This window comes from Perognathus longimembris, unplaced genomic scaffold (assembly GCF_023159225.1).
Source record: "Perognathus longimembris pacificus isolate PPM17 unplaced genomic scaffold, ASM2315922v1 HiC_scaffold_5522, whole genome shotgun sequence".
In the NCBI taxonomy this organism is placed as follows: Eukaryota; Metazoa; Chordata; class Mammalia; order Rodentia; family Heteromyidae; genus Perognathus; species Perognathus longimembris.
Window position 1 is genome coordinate 1 of NW_025960959.1, and position 15,354 is coordinate 15,354.

At 43.9% G+C, this 15,354-nt stretch overlaps 1 long non-coding RNA gene across 1 annotated transcript in view; it reads left to right on the forward strand.

Moving 5' to 3' along the window:
• The first annotated feature begins 3,778 nt into the window (after nt 1-3,778).
• Nucleotides 3,779-15,354, forward strand: part of LOC125345328 — a 43,785-nt gene continuing 32,209 nt past the window's right edge. The window contains exons 1-2 of the long non-coding RNA XR_007209721.1: nt 3,779-4,124; nt 8,172-8,395. This is a non-coding gene — a long non-coding RNA (uncharacterized LOC125345328). The remainder of the gene's footprint in view (nt 4,125-8,171; nt 8,396-15,354) is intronic.

Below are 15,354 nucleotides of genomic sequence, written 5' to 3' on the forward strand. Positions count from 1 at the left end.
TAACTTACTTGGGCTGTCTTTCTAGGAGTAAAAGTTTCTCTGGGATGGGAAAACTGCGATGTCGGAGGGAGCTTAGCTAGGGCTCTGCTGCTCCTCAGCTGTCTTCCTGGAAGTCACTTTTGAGACCTTTACAGTTAAGTCTTTGAAAAATGTTTCTTAAATTCATGATTTTTTACTTTTAAAATTATGGGTGGAAGTAGTGTTGTGCCAAGTCGTGAAACCACCACCAAGAAGACCACCGAGACTCAGACATTCCGAAATGCAAAAGCAAGGCAAGGCTTTATTTAAGCGAGCTGCAACTTGGGCCTCGTCCTACCCCACCGACACAGCGGAGGTTAGGAGGAAGCCCCGAGCTGTGATTACACAGGGCTTATATAGGGAAAGAACAGGGTAACAAGAATCAGGTGTTCAAGCAAGCAAGATTAGGACACAGGTACAAATCTGATTGGCTCAGGGTTCGATTCTAAAATGGGGTTCACGTGGTAAAATGGGGCCGGACTTCAAAGTCTGGCACTTCATTTCCCCCTTTTTCTTTTTGGTACCTTGGGAGCCAATCATGGCTCCATTCTGTCCATTTCAATGGCTTGCATGTCTAGGGGATGATATAGAGGTAAGTCATGGGCCAGTAGGGCCCAATGTAGTAACCAAAGGGCCTGTCACCATTTCTTACAAGTATAGTCTCTGTACCTCTGTTTTGCATTCCTCTAGTTTATCCTGCCTCATCTTCCCAAAAACAACTCTGGTCCCTCGGTTTTAAAGGGGTGCTGATGGGTGAAGATCATCCATCTTCTGTAACTCTTCAGGCTGACTCAGGGGCGTTGAACCTTACCTAGCCAGGAACATATAACCTTAACTTTACCTCTCTCTCTTAACTTTAACTCTCTCTCTCCCGTTCCTGTGTAGGAGCAGACCAGACAACCCCGAATATAGAGTGGACTGGACGGGCGCCCGTTAGAAGGGCCTCCCGGTCCAGTCCTTCAGGTTCACGGTGGTAGTGGGAAGCCTGAGCCCCCTGTGGAGGGCTTGAGGTGTTCTCCAAGTCCTCCAGGACTGCCCATATGAGCGTGTCCACTCCGGCTGGTCCTTCACTACCTACAGGTTCAGATTCAAGTGGCTGGCCTAAACAGAAAACAAAACTACAAATCACACAGACACAGACACACAGAATGAACAGCGCTATTTTCTTACCTTCGGAGTCTGGGGTCTCGGGGGTCTCTGGGGCTATCCCGGACGAAACCCCAAATGTTGTGCCAAGTCGCGAAACCACCACCAAGAAGACCACCAAGACTCAGACATTCTGAATGCAAAAGCAAGGCAAGGCTTTATTTAAGCGAGCTGCATCTCGGGCCTCGTCCTACCCACCGACACAGCGGAGGTTAGGAGGGAGCCTCAAGCTACAATTACACACGGCTTCTAAAGGCAAAAAACAAAGTTACAACAATCAGGTGTTCAAGCAGGCAAGATTAGGACACAGGTACAAATCTGATTGGCTCAGGGTTCGAGGCACCCCAGGGGTGGTCAGAGTTAAGCATTCCCAGTGGTTAGAGTTCTAGACCGACTGGGCCCTAATGGGCTTATCCTGGGTCTGCTCACAGGGCCTGCTTATCTCAGGTTCACGTGGTAAAGTGGGGTTCACGTGGTAAAGTGGGGGCCTGACTTCAAAGTCTGGCACTTCAGTAATACTGAAGGTACAGGAGTTCAGGGTGCTAGTTGATTATAATGATCCATGTGGTCACTAGTCTTATATGTAATCAGAAAGTATGGGCTTTGTGCTCATTGAGCTAGACCTGCATTCTGAGCTTAGCTGTCATAGATACTGGAACAAGTTCTTTTTTTTTTTCATTAATTTATTGTCAGAGTTATGTACAGAGGGGTTATAGTTTCATATGTGGCGCAGTGCATACATTTCTTATCCAACTTGTTACCTCCTCCCTCATTTCCCCCCCACTTCTACCCTCCCTGTTTCCCTCTCCCCTTGAGTTGTGCAGTTGGTTTATACCAGATAATTTTGTAGGTATTGCTGTTGCCTTGGTTTGTCTTTTTATCCTTTGTCTCTCGATTTTGCTATTCCCTTTCCCTTCCCTAGTTCCAATACACATATATGCAATATCCAGGGCACCAAAATCACAGTGACATCAGAGGTTAAACCACAGGAAAGAAAGACAAAAGAAAAGGGCATATTTTCAAATGGTATGTTGAAAATCACAACAGTGTTAAACCACTTGTTTCCATAACTCGGAGTTTATTTCACTTAGCATCATTTTATGTGTTCATATGTACATAGCTATTGAGCTATTGTGCTCTTCTGCTAGGATAGTCCTAGACGTGTACTAATTATTCCTGATAAGGGAAACCATAAAGTCTGTGTTTCTTTGGGTCTAGCTCACTTCACTTTGTATGATTTTTTTCCATGTCCTTCCATTTCCTTATGAATGTGGCAGTGTCATTCTTTCTGACAGAGGCATAGAATACCACTGTGTATATGAACCACATTTTCTTGATCCACTCATCTACTGAGGGGCATCTGGCTTGGTTCCATATTTTAGCCATTACAAATTGTGCTATGATGAGCATAATTGTGCTGGTGGCTTTAGTGTGATCTTGTAATCTTTTGAGTAGATGCCCAAAAGTGGGGCTTCTTGGTCTTAGGGGAGCTCTATGTTTACCCATACTGCTTCCCAGAGTGGTTGAACAAGTTTACACCCCCACTCACAGTATAGTAGGGTTCCCTTTTGGCCACATCCTCTCCAGCATCTGTTATTATTAGTTTTCTTGATAATGGCCATTCTTATTGGAGTGAGGTGGAATCTCAATGTTGTTTTGATTTGCATTTATTTTATGGCCAGTGATTTTGAGCACTTCTTCATGTGTCTCTTGGCCATTCTGGTTTCCTCTTCAGAGAAGTCTCTTTTTATGTCTTTAGCCCATTTGCTGAGGGGGCAGTTGGTTCTTTGAGAATTTGTTTTGGAGGAATTTAATTTTTTTGAGTTGTACATAGATATGAGGCCTTCCTCTGTTTGTTGTATGGCCAGTAAAGATCTCCCAATCTGTGGACTTTCTATGTATCTTGCAAGCTATAGCCTTTGCCATGCAGAAGCCCTGCAGTTTGATGCAATCCCATTTGTCCAACCTTTGTTTGATTTGTTGTGTTTCTGGGTCTTTGTTAAGAACTTTCATCCTGTACCAAGGAGCCCAGGTGTTTCTCCTATTCCTTCTTGTAAAGTTTTCAGGGTATCTGATTATTACCTTAAGGTCTTTGATCCATTTGGAATTGATTCTGGTGCAGGGTGGTATATAAGGATCTAGCTTTAGTTTGTTACAGATGTTGAACCAGTTTTGCCAGCACCGTTTGTTGAAGAGGGCTGTCTTTCTTCCATCCTATTTTTTTTTTTAGCTCCTTTATCAACGATTAAGTAGGCATAGGTCTGTGGGTTAATTTCTGGGTCTTCAGTTCTGTTCCATTGGTCCTCAGACCTGTTCTTGTGCCAATACCAAGCTGTTTTTATTACTATAGCTTTGTAATACAGCTTGAAGTTTGGTACTGAAATTCCTCCAGCACTGTTCTTTCTGCTTAAAATTCTTTTTGCTATTCAGGGTCTTATTTGGAACAAGTTCTTATCTGTATAATTGGAATCATGATAATACTTCATAAAACTGATATGGGGATTAATTTCACCAGCTCTTAGTAAGTGCTCAATTAATAGTATATCTTGTCTGGATACTTGATATGTAGCAAAGTACTCTTTTGTGATACTGCTGAACTGGGTAGGATTATTGACAGAAGTTGTCAGAAGTTAAAAGGAATGTCTCAGGAGTAAGAAAACCTTGACTATCTGGAAGTAAGAAAAGATACCGATGATTAAATAAATCTGCTAAAGAATAAGAACAGAAAACCAAGAGTCATGCTTAGTTTTCAGTCCAGTAAGAATACAGATATGACATTTTGATTTTTTTTTCCATTAATAAGCTCTCCTTTAAATTTATCACAGGCTCTGTTACTGTCAAGGTCCCATCTTCTCCTCAAACCTATTTACAGTTATCAGGAAAAGAGGTTGATATGAACCCAGAAGTCAATGTTCAGGAAGTGGCTGAAGATGATAAAGATGATGGTGTAACAATTATTGGTAAGGAGGCTGCATTTTCCCTTGTATGGACTTGCTACTGTTGGTTTATAAGTAGAAATATGGTATAGTTCACTTCGGTCATAGTCCTTTTGTTCTTTTTCATTCTCACATTTAATGTTGACAATTATCATAGCATGATATAGACAGTTAGTTTGAAAAGACCTGCATAGATTATTTTAGAACCCTCCTTCCTGCTATCCTAGATAAAACTGATTTGAAAAATTGTCTGGAATGGCTGCTTTCTAATTCTTGGACTTAACCGGCAACATGTGATGCAAGATTAAAGATAACGTTACATGATTAAATAGAATTTTTATTGAACTTATTGGTTTGCTTTTTTAGTACAGCAAACTCTCAGTCCAAAAAGATTCATGTATTTTCCATTACATCCAGCTACACAGATTGTTAATACTATTCTTTTCTTATAGATACAATGTTTTAATAAGCACTATAGTAAATGCTGGTGGATTTTCTATTAAATTCTCACAGAATGGCATCAAGAACACTTAAATTACTCTGTAGGAAGATGCTTATTACTTCATAATTATTATGAAGCTCCTTAAACTACTTGTTTTTATTTATTTGTTATGTCTTGCTGGTTCTGACCAACAAACTCTGCATAAAGAAATGCTCATGCAATAATCTATCATATTTACTATCTCAGTGTCAAATAATTAATATTCCAACACCACCTGAGGTGAGAAATGGGTTTATTGACAAGTATTGTTAGTCTGAAGATCTCTTCCCCAACCTCTGCTTTTATAGGCTCATTGTGGCCCAGGGCTTTTTAAAGAGATACATTCTAAGAGATAGATAGCAAGCAATCAGAAATATGAAGATAAGTACCTTCAGGGCTTTATACCTGTCTTTGACAGGATTACTGCAAAAGGTCAAACACTCAGACAGTATCATTCAAACACCAGCCAGATCTGCAGTCAATTACAGTCTCCATAGTGTTCTAGAGTTTCCACAGGGTCCTGTGTTTGGACCCTTATTTTCTAAACCAGGAAGGGCCAAATTAAAAAGAGGTCTTTTGTACTCAGTGTACTCAGTGTAGCAATCAAGGTTACAGTTGGATATTGTACTTCATGCCTAGGATTTCAGCTACATGGGAGACAGAAATAGGAGGCTCACAGTTCAAGCCAAATCCATAATACTAGCCTAAATCTGGCCTGAACAAAAGCAGGAAACCCTATCTTAAACACAAGCTAAAACTAAAGATTCCGCTGGGGGTGGGAGGAGAGACATGGCTCAAGTAAGTATAAGACCCCAAGTTCAATTCCCAGTGCTAACAAAAAGAAGGGAAAAATAGATACTGATTAGCAGAGTCTTAGAGTTCTGGAGGGCACTCTGCACAGCTGGACCCCTGGTAGCTCTGGGCATTGTCTCTGAGAGGTATATTAAGGGGTTAGTGTGGAGGGTGCTCATATGAAGAGGCAGCAGTCTTCTTAGAGCAACTCGTATTTTCTTTTCATCTTTAAACTATTTGGTCCCCAAAAGGCCTCAAGCCTTTATTTATCATGTAGATGAAATAATTGAAGCAACTCAGAAAATCAGAGCAGTTTGGTTTCCCCCACCACCATAAGATTTCCACTCTGAAACTTAATTTTAGAAATAATGAGCAGCTTTATATGTGACTTGTTGTTATAAGCAGCCGAGCTCAGCTCATCTGGGCCTTCCTCAGAGAGCCTTTGAGGCAGAGAAGCGGAAAGACTACCCTCTATGCTATGAGGTTTGCATTTTTTCTGTAGCATGACTTCTACTGGGTAATTTCTACAAGAAGCCAGGCCAGTAAAATTTAGTCCTCTAGGCTCAGGCTTCCCACAGGATTTTTATGTACCACGCGGTAATTTTATTTATTTATTTCAGTTTTTTTAACTTTATAAACATACTTCAATTGTTTTGCTATTAAAATCTTAAAGTTTAAATTGCTTATTATAAATGTATCAAAAGGAAATTGCCTGGGCTGGGGATATAGCCTAGTGGCAAGAGTGCCTGCCTCGGATACACGAGGCCCTAGGTTCGATTCCCCAGTACCACATATACAGAAAACGGCGGCGCTGTGGCTCAAGTGGCGGAGTGCTAGCCTTGAGCGGGAAGAAGCCAGGGACAGTGCTCAGGCCCGGAATCCAAGGCCCAGGACTGGCCAAAAAAAACGAAATTGCCGAAATACTGGCCTTGTATATGTAATATTGCTAAATTCTTTTATTAAATACAGTATGCTATGCTTTCTGAAAGTAGAATTAGTCTTTTGATTTGCATGCCTTTTCTCTTTTCCATTGCTTATTGTACTAGCTATAATTTTAGTATGATGCTCAATAGAAGCCATGAAAGCAAGGATAATGAAGTGAAAAAAATCCCAAGGTATTGCTGGACACTGATGGCTCCTACCTGCAAATCTACCTATTCAGAAAGCTAAGTTCTGGGGGTCACAGTTGAAAACCAGCCCAAGCCAAGTCTGTGAGACTATTCAATTATGCACACACACATACACACACACACACACACACACACACACACACACACACACACACACACACACACACACACACACACACACACACACCAGAAGTAAAGCTGTGTCTCAAGTGGTAGAATGTTAGCCTGGAGAAAAAATGCACAAGGCCCTGAGTTCACCCCCCAGACTGGCACACACAAAATAATATTTTTTCAATGTATATCCTACAAAATTAAGAAAAGTGAGGGAAAGGAAAAGGAGTTGGTTGGGAGGGATGGATGAAAATGCTGAAAGAGGAGACATTGATCAAGATGAATTTTACTCATCAACTACTTTATTGAATGGCAACTCCTTTGTACAACTATTGAAAAACAACAAAAATATTTTTTAAAAAGTTCTTAACTAGACACTAGTGGCTTATGTTTATAATCTTAGCTAGTCAAGAGGTTGAGATCTGAAAATCCTGGTTCAAAACCAGCCCAGGTAAGGAAAGTCTGTGAAAGTCTTATCTCCAATTAATTACCAAAGAAGCCAAAATTGGAGCTGTGGCTCAAGTAGTAGAGAGCTAGCCTTGAACATAAAAGCTCAACAGCAGTGCCCAAGCCCTGAGTTCAAGTCCCAGGACTAGCATAAAAGTAAAACAAAGCAAAACATATTGCTAATAATAGCATTGTTTTTATTAAAAGATTCCTTTTTCATCTATTGAAATGATAAATCCATTTATAGAGTGAATTGCACAGGTTGATTTCCTATTGATAAAAAGGATTCATGTGTCCAGTTTAAATTCTTTGTATGGTGTATCAACTTTGGACACATCTTGCCAGATCCAATTTGTCAAGACTTCATTAAAGTCTTATCTCTGATGAATATTTGCCTGTAGTTTGGTAAGCTATAGTTTTTTTTTTAATTCACTTAGTGTTTTTATTCTTAGTGAGCTATTATTTGAAATCAGATCTTGGCAGCTTTTCAAGTTATGGGCTTAAGTAACCCACTTGCTTCAGCTTCCCACAAAGGTTTATTAAAGGCATGGATTACCAAGCTTTAAGATTATTTTTATGGTAAAAATTAGAAATATATAGTCTATATATTTTATGCTTTTCAGCAGTAATGGAGTTAGAACTCAGGGCCTTCTGATTCCCAAACAGATGACCTACCCTGGAGCCACGCTGCTTGCGTCCATGGTTTTTCTCTCTAGCGTGACTTCTTTCATGACTCAGAAGGTGATGTAGTTGAGTGAAGGCTTTATCACAAGCTTATAGCTTATAGCGAAGCCATGGGCAGAGAGGCCAGACTGAGCATATCTGCACTTTGCCCACTGACAGCACTCCTGCGGCCTGAGGAAGACCATCTGCCTCCTGAGGTTTTACTCAGAGTAAACCATCCGCTACGAGGGGGCGTGTCGGTGGGCGGGGCCGGGGCGGAGCTGTCTTCCAGAGGCGGCGCAGCGGCAGGAAGCTCCCGAGCTTCCCACGGAGTCAGCGACCCCGGAGAAAGCTCCCGGGACTGGGCCGGCCGAGTGGCAGGACTCAGCGTTCTGATTCCGGCGACTTCCGGGCGGCGGAGCTCTGCCCCTCCTTTCTTTTCTCTAGATCAGGTCTCCTTCTGGCTGCGCTGGACCTGCGCACGCGGGGGACTTCCGCATCGGGCCCTCCAGCCTCCCGCAGCGTCCCGCAGCGCCCTGGCGGGCAGCAGCCTGGGTGGTAGCGGCGCGCTTGGTGCTCGGCGCCAGCACCTGCTACTGCCATCTACAGGCTGAGGCGGGGCCCGCGGCGAGGCGGCCGGGGGCATCGGCTGAGCCCCTCTGGATCTGCAGGTAAGGCGGGGGGGGGGGGGGGGGGGGGGTGGGGGGGTGGGGGGGGCCTGCCCGGCAGGTGTACGGCAACTGACACCAAGGCCTCCCTGGCCAGGGCGGGCCCAGTGGCTCCTCTGAGCTCGCAGTGAAATCAGCGGCCCAGCGGGAGGAGGGCGGGGAGCCCCAGTGGAGAGGGCAATCGCCCCCTGAGAGAGTGGGCAGTCCTGAGCCACCTCCTGGCATCAAAAAGATGGCCCCAAAGTCTTCTGCCTGCTTCAGGCGTCAAAGCAGAGGACTGCCAAATGCCTGCTGATGGCCTCCTGCTTTAAAGCTTGCTGTGGGTCTTTGTGCTGTGGAAGGGATGCCGGGACTGTGGTGGGGACAGCTGGTGGGAGGGGGTGGGGGGGGGGCTAGAGCCAAGGATGAAATTCTACTTGTGCCAGCATGGGGGCTGTTCTGCCTGCAGTTTATCCCGCCTGGGGGGGAGGGGGAGGGAGAGAGATGCTGGAAACTGGAACTATTGAGAGAGAGAGACAGAGAGAGACAAAGAGACAGAGACAGAGACTGAGAAGAGAGGGAAGGAGGAGGAAGACCAGGAGGGGGAGGGGGAGGAGGGGGGAGAGGAAGGAGAGGAAGAGGAGGAGGAAGGGGAGGAGGAGGCTGGAAACTGGAACCTTGCCTGTGAGAGACACTGGATATAGGTCTGTTTACAAGGTTGTCTGCTGGATATGGGTCTGTTTAGAAGGTTTAAATCGTCATGGTTGAGTTTGAGGATATCAATTTTTGCTAGGAAAGCATCCAATTCTTCCAGGTTCTCGATTTTGTTGGTGTCAAAGTTTGCAAAATAGTCCCTTATTGTGTTCTGGATTTTGATTGTTTCTGTGGTGATGTTACCTCTTTCATCTCTGATCTTGTTTATTTGGGTAGTGCTGCCTTTGTTTTTTGGTCAGATTTGCTAGGGGTCTGTCTATCTTGTTAATTTTTTCAAAAAATCAACTCTTCATTTTGTTGATTCTTTCGATGGTTTATTTTTACTCTAAGTCATTTAATTCTTATTTGGTTTTAGTTATTTGCTTCCATCTATTGGCTTGGTGTTTGGCTTGTTGTTCTCTTTCTGGGAGCTTAAGGTGATCCCTTAAGTTTTTGAGTTGCTATTTCTCCAGTTTGTTGATGTAGGTACTCAGAGATATAATTTTTCCTCTGAGTACTGCCTTTGCTGTGTTCCAAAGGAGCTGGTACTTTGTGTGCTCATCTGAGTTTAATCCCATAAACATTTGGATCTGTGTTCTAATTTCTTCAATGACCCACTTATGGTTCAGCAACGTGTTGCTTAGTCTCCATGAATTGTGGGATTTTCTGTGGTGACTGTTTGAGTTGAGCTCTAATTTTATTCCATTGTGGTCTGAGAGAATGTAGGGAATGATTTCGATACTTCTGAGTTTGTACATATTTTCTTTGTGCCCTTTGTGTGATCTATTTTGGAGAAAGTTCCATGAGCTGCTGAAAAGAATGTGTATTCTGGTGTTGCTGGATGGAATATTCTGTAGATCTTGGTTAAGTCTAGTTGGTCCATGCAGTTGTTTAGTTCTGAGGTTTCTTTGCTTCGTTTTTGGTGTGTTGATCTGTCCAGATGTGACAGTGGAGTGTTAAAGTCTCCAACTATCAATGTGTTTGGATCTATGAGTGTTTTTAGAGTCAGTAGTGTTTGTTTGATGAAGTTGGGTGCTCCTGTATTTGGGGTGTAGATATTTAGGATGGTTATATCCTCCTGTAGGAGAGATCCTTTTATTAGTATGTAGTAACCTTCTTTGTCTCTTCTTACCTTTTTTAATTTGAAGTCAATTTTATCTGATACGGGGATTGCAACTCCAGCCTGCCTATGGGGGCAGTTTGCCTGGTAGATTTTATTCCAGCCTTTCACTTTTAGAAGATATTTGCTTTTGCTGGATAGATGTGTCTCTTGGAGGCGGGTTCATTTCTCTATCTTTATTGTAATCTTGATTATTTTCCATGTGTAGTATATTTTCCATGTGTAGGACTTTCTGTAAAGCTGGTGTGATGGAAATATATTGTTTCAGTTTTTCCTTACTGTGGAAGACTTTTATTTGACCATTTGACCTTCAGCTATGAATGAGAGTTTAGCTGGGTACAGTATTCTTGGTTGATAGTTTTTTTTGTTTTGTTTTGTTTTGTTTTTAGGGTGTAGTATACCTCATTCCAGGCTCTCCTTGCTTTCATAGTCTCTCCTGAGAAGTCTCGGGTAATTCTGATTCATTTTCCTTTATATGTGATTATTTTCCTCTCCCTCGAAGCTTTAAGGATTCTTTCCTTGGACTGCATTGATCCTGTTTTGATCAAAATGTATAGGTGGGATGTCCTATTCTGATGTGGTCTGGTCTGTTTGGGGTTCTAAATGCTTCTTGTATCTGGATAGGCCTATCATTCTGGATATTTGGGAAATTCTCAGCTAATATTCTGTTAAATAAGTTGCCTATTCCATTGACTTCTTTCTCTAGGTTTTCCTTGATACCTATTAGCCTTAAATTGGGCTTCCTGATTGTATCTTGGAGCTCCTGGAGTGATCTGTTTTGCTGATTGGATTGGTTTTGTATAGTTTTTTGTTCTTTCTCCATAGATTGTAGGGAATCTTCAGTTCCTGAGATTCGATCCTCTGCTTTATCTAGTGTGCTCTGTAGGCTAGCTACTTGATTTTTAATCTCCCTTCCTCTTACTGGTCTTTCTTGATGGCTTCCAGGTCTTAAGTCCTGTATGGACTTCTTTACTTCATTAATTTGGTTCTAAGTGCTGTCTCTCAAATCTTTTAGCTGGGTAGCTCTCTTGGACTCTTGAAGTTCATTTATCTTTCTATTTGTGTTGGCCATGAAATCCTCTATTACTTTATGGACGGATTGATGTATTAATCTTTGGTTCGCCTCCTCATGCTCTAGAATAGCTGTCTGAAGAGATTCAAACTTTTCATTTAACATTTTTATCAGTAGAGTTGTAGAGCATTTTGAGGGTTCTCTTCTAGGTCTTTGATTGATTGCTCTGCTTCCTTCTTCTTTTGAGCGGGAGATGAGATTCCCTTGTTTGCCATCTTTCTTGTGCTTCTTCTGCCCATTTTGGTTGGAAATGCCAATTTACAAGCACCAGTGAGCACCATTTAAGATCCAAAGCAGACCTTACCAAGCACTGTTGTATAAATCTTAGAAGTTCACAGTTATATACAGATATCTTCCCTCTCTTTTTTGTATATAAAAGCAAATTTGGTGTGCCAGAAGAATATAATTTTAATGTAACAACCAACCCCGAACCCTGTATTCAGTAGTTACTTATTTACCATTATAACCCTATGAGCAATTTTTATTCTCATATTTAGTTCTTTTTGGACTAGTGGGATTTCTCTATGAACCTCTTTGACTCACTCGTATTGAACAAGGATACCCTCTATCCTATAACCAGGGGTCAATGGAGTCTGGAGGTCCTAGAAGTAAATTTAGGAGGGTAAGTTAGGGGTATTGAAGAGAGTAGAGTAAAATGAATGGGGGATGATGATTTTGGTTTAGTTTCAGTGAAATGGAAAGGTGGAGAAGAGTAGAATCGGTAGAAAGAGCGAGGTTAAAATAATAGACAAAATGGAGAGTCAACAGAAAAGAGTAAAGGTATTAGTCAAAGGAAAGTAATTTTAAAGGGGGTGGATCTACTCTGACCCTCCTCCCCTAATAGTTAAATCCTGGGGCTCTGTGGTTAGCACAGCTTGCAGGTAGGACTTAGGTGTCCTCTGTAGTTGGGGGAAGCTGAGCAATCTCCGGAACCGTAGCTCCTCCCATCTGCTGTGGGACTGCTGCCTTTAAAGTCTGGCTCTGAATAGGCTTGGACTCAGCCAGGTGGGGCGCCTGGGGCCTGGTTTAGCTGGCTGAGAGCTGCTTGCAGTGGGGGAGGTTCCTCCCTCTTGGGCAGGGTGACCTCCTGGGCAGAGCTGGCTGTGGAATTCAGCTGTTTGCTGGTGAGACTTGGGCGTTTGTAATGGAGCTGTTTATCTGTCTCAGGAACTGTTTACTCTCCTGTCTGTTTGCTCCTTCCTGCCAGTAGCTGCTTGCCACTTTGGGTTTGATTTTAGAAATTCCTGCTGCTGGAGAGTCGGCAGCCACCGAGTCAGCGGGGCACCACTGGCTGAGTTTACCTGAGTCTGTGAGTCTCAGCCCGAGGAGAGATACTCCCACGTGGGCAGAGGGATCGTCTTCTGAGCAGAGCTAGCTCTCACTGTTCAGTTACTCTTGCCCTTTGCAAAGATGGCCCCTGTAATGGAGTCACCCCCCACAAGGGAGGGGATTCCTGGTTCCTGCTAGAGTCCACCACTCAGTCTCCAGCAAAAAAGATGATAAAAGGATGGATTTATTGGGGAAGTAAAAAGCAAACCGACTGGCCAGAGTCGCAGCCCATACTCGAGACCTGGAACTGTGACCACGTGTTGCCTTTCAGGCCTGGTTATATAGGCAAACATCACATAGTCAAACCTGCCACACGCAGGTGGCCAATGGGGTTACCACCCTTACAGAGCGTGCTATGTCATATGCAGGTGGCCAATGGAGTTACAGTCTGTCTCCCAGTATCTGTTTGAACCAACCTATTATTCTAGTTAGAATTGTATTTGGTGGGGCTCCCAGGATGCAGGTGAATACGCCTACTCATGGGAGGGCACAGGTTTAACCTTGAACATTCCTTGAACCTTCCACATCTCAAGAGGTCAAGTGCTTTACACAATCTTATCACAGCAAAGGGGAACTTCCCTGGATAGGGCGGGGAGATCTTAGTGAAGATGGAATTGGCTTCTGCTCTCTTTAACTAATCTTGAATGGAGTCAATCTGATACCCCTCCAACAGCCAATGATGGCGCTGGCCAGATCTGACCTCCCTATTACAGCTCTTTCATCCTTGCTTTCCCCAGGCCTGCTTTATTTCCAGTCTGCTCTGGCCAGGTCTATGCCAGAGGCAAAGATGGCACTTTGCTCTGGTGATGGGGGAAGGGCTGCCTTCTGTGGATGTGAGTGAGAATGTCTTTCATGGGGTATTCACACTTTCTCTGCTATTTTGGCCCATTTCATTGTGTATATGTACTACATTTTCTTGATCCACTCATCTACTGAGGGGCATTGGGTTGGTTTCATATTTTAGTTGCAGTGCTCAGCCTGCTATTGGCATCTGTCTGCCGCCGTCTGGAGGATTTCTTCATGGTCGCCACTGTGTGCTTTAGGTGCGCGGGGTGTGGGGCGCTGTGCCAGCGCTAGTGTGGCGGCAGGACACCACCTGGAGCTCAAATCTGTGTTTTCAGGCCAGCAAAGTCGATATTTCCTTTCTGGCCAGAATCCCTGTACTGTTATAACTTACTTGGGCTGTCTTTCTAGGAGTAAAAGTTTCTCTGGGATGGGAAAACTGCGATGTCGGAGGGAGCTTAGCTAGGGCTCTGCTGCTCCTCAGCTGTCTTCCTGGAAGTCACTTTTGAGACCTTTACAGTTAAGTCTTTGAAAAATGTTTCTTAAATTCATGATTTTTTACTTTTAAAATTATGGGTGGAAGTAGTGTTGTGCCAAGTCGTGAAACCACCACCAAGAAGACCACCGAGACTCAGACATTCCGAAATGCAAAAGCAAGGCAAGGCTTTATTTAAGCGAGCTGCAACTTGGGCCTCGTCCTACCCACCGACACAGCGGAGGTTAGGAGGAAGCCCCGAGCTGTGATTACACAGGGCTTATAAAGGGAAAGAACAGGGTTACAAGAATCAGGTGTTCAAGCAAGCAAGATTAGGACACAGGTACAAATCTGATTGGCTCAGGGTTCGATTCTAAAATGGGGTTCACGTGGTAAAATGGGGCCGGACTTCAAAGTCTGGCACTTCATTTCCCCCTTTTTCTTTTTGGTACCTTGGGAGCCAATCATGGCTCCATTCTGTCCATTTCAATGGCTTGCATGTCTAGGGGATGATATAGAGGTAAGTCATGGGCCAGTAGGGCCCAATGTAGTAACCAAAGGGCCTGTCACCATTTCTTACAAGTATAGTCTCTGTACCTCTGTTTTGCATTCCTCTAGTTTATCCTGCCTCATCTTCCCAAAAACAACTCTGGTCCCTCGGTTTTAAAGGGGTGCTGATGGGTGAAGATCATCCATCTTCTGTAACTCTTCAGGCTGACTCAGGGGCGTTGAACCTTACCTAGCCAGGAACATATAACCTTAACTTTACCTCTCTCTCTTAACTTTAACTCTCTCTCTCCCGTTCCTGTGTAGGAGCAGACCAGACAACCCCGAATATAGAGTGGACTGGACGGGCGCCCGTTAGAAGGGCCTCCCGGTCCAGTCCTTCAGGTTCACGGTGGTAGTGGGAAGCCTGAGCCCCCTGTGGAGGGCTTGAGGTGTTCTCCAAGTCCTCCAGGACTGCCCATATGAGCGTGTCCACTCCGGCTGGTCCTTCACTACCTACAGGTTCAGATTCAAGTGGCTGGCCTAAACAGAAAACAAAACTACAAATCACACAGACACAGACACACAGAATGAACAGCGCTATTTTCTTACCTTCGGAGTCTGGGGTCTCGGGGGTCTCTGGGGCTATCCCGGACGAAACCCCAAATGTTGTGCCAAGTCGCGAAACCACCACCAAGAAGACCACCAAGACTCAGACATTCTGAAATGCAAAAGCAAGGCAAGGCTTTATTTAAGCGAGCTGCATCTCGGGCCTCGTCCTACCCACCGACACAGCGGAGGTTAGGAGGGAGCCTCAAGCTACAATTACACACGGCTTCTAAAGGCAAAAAACAAAGTTACAACAATCAGGTGTTCAAGCAGGCAAGATTAGGACACAGGTACAAATCTGATTGGCTCAGGGTTCGAGGCACCCCAGGGGTGGTCAGAGTTAAGCATTCCCAGTGGTTAGAGTTCTAGACCGACTGGGCCCTAATGGGCTTATCCTGGGTCTGCTCACAGGGCCT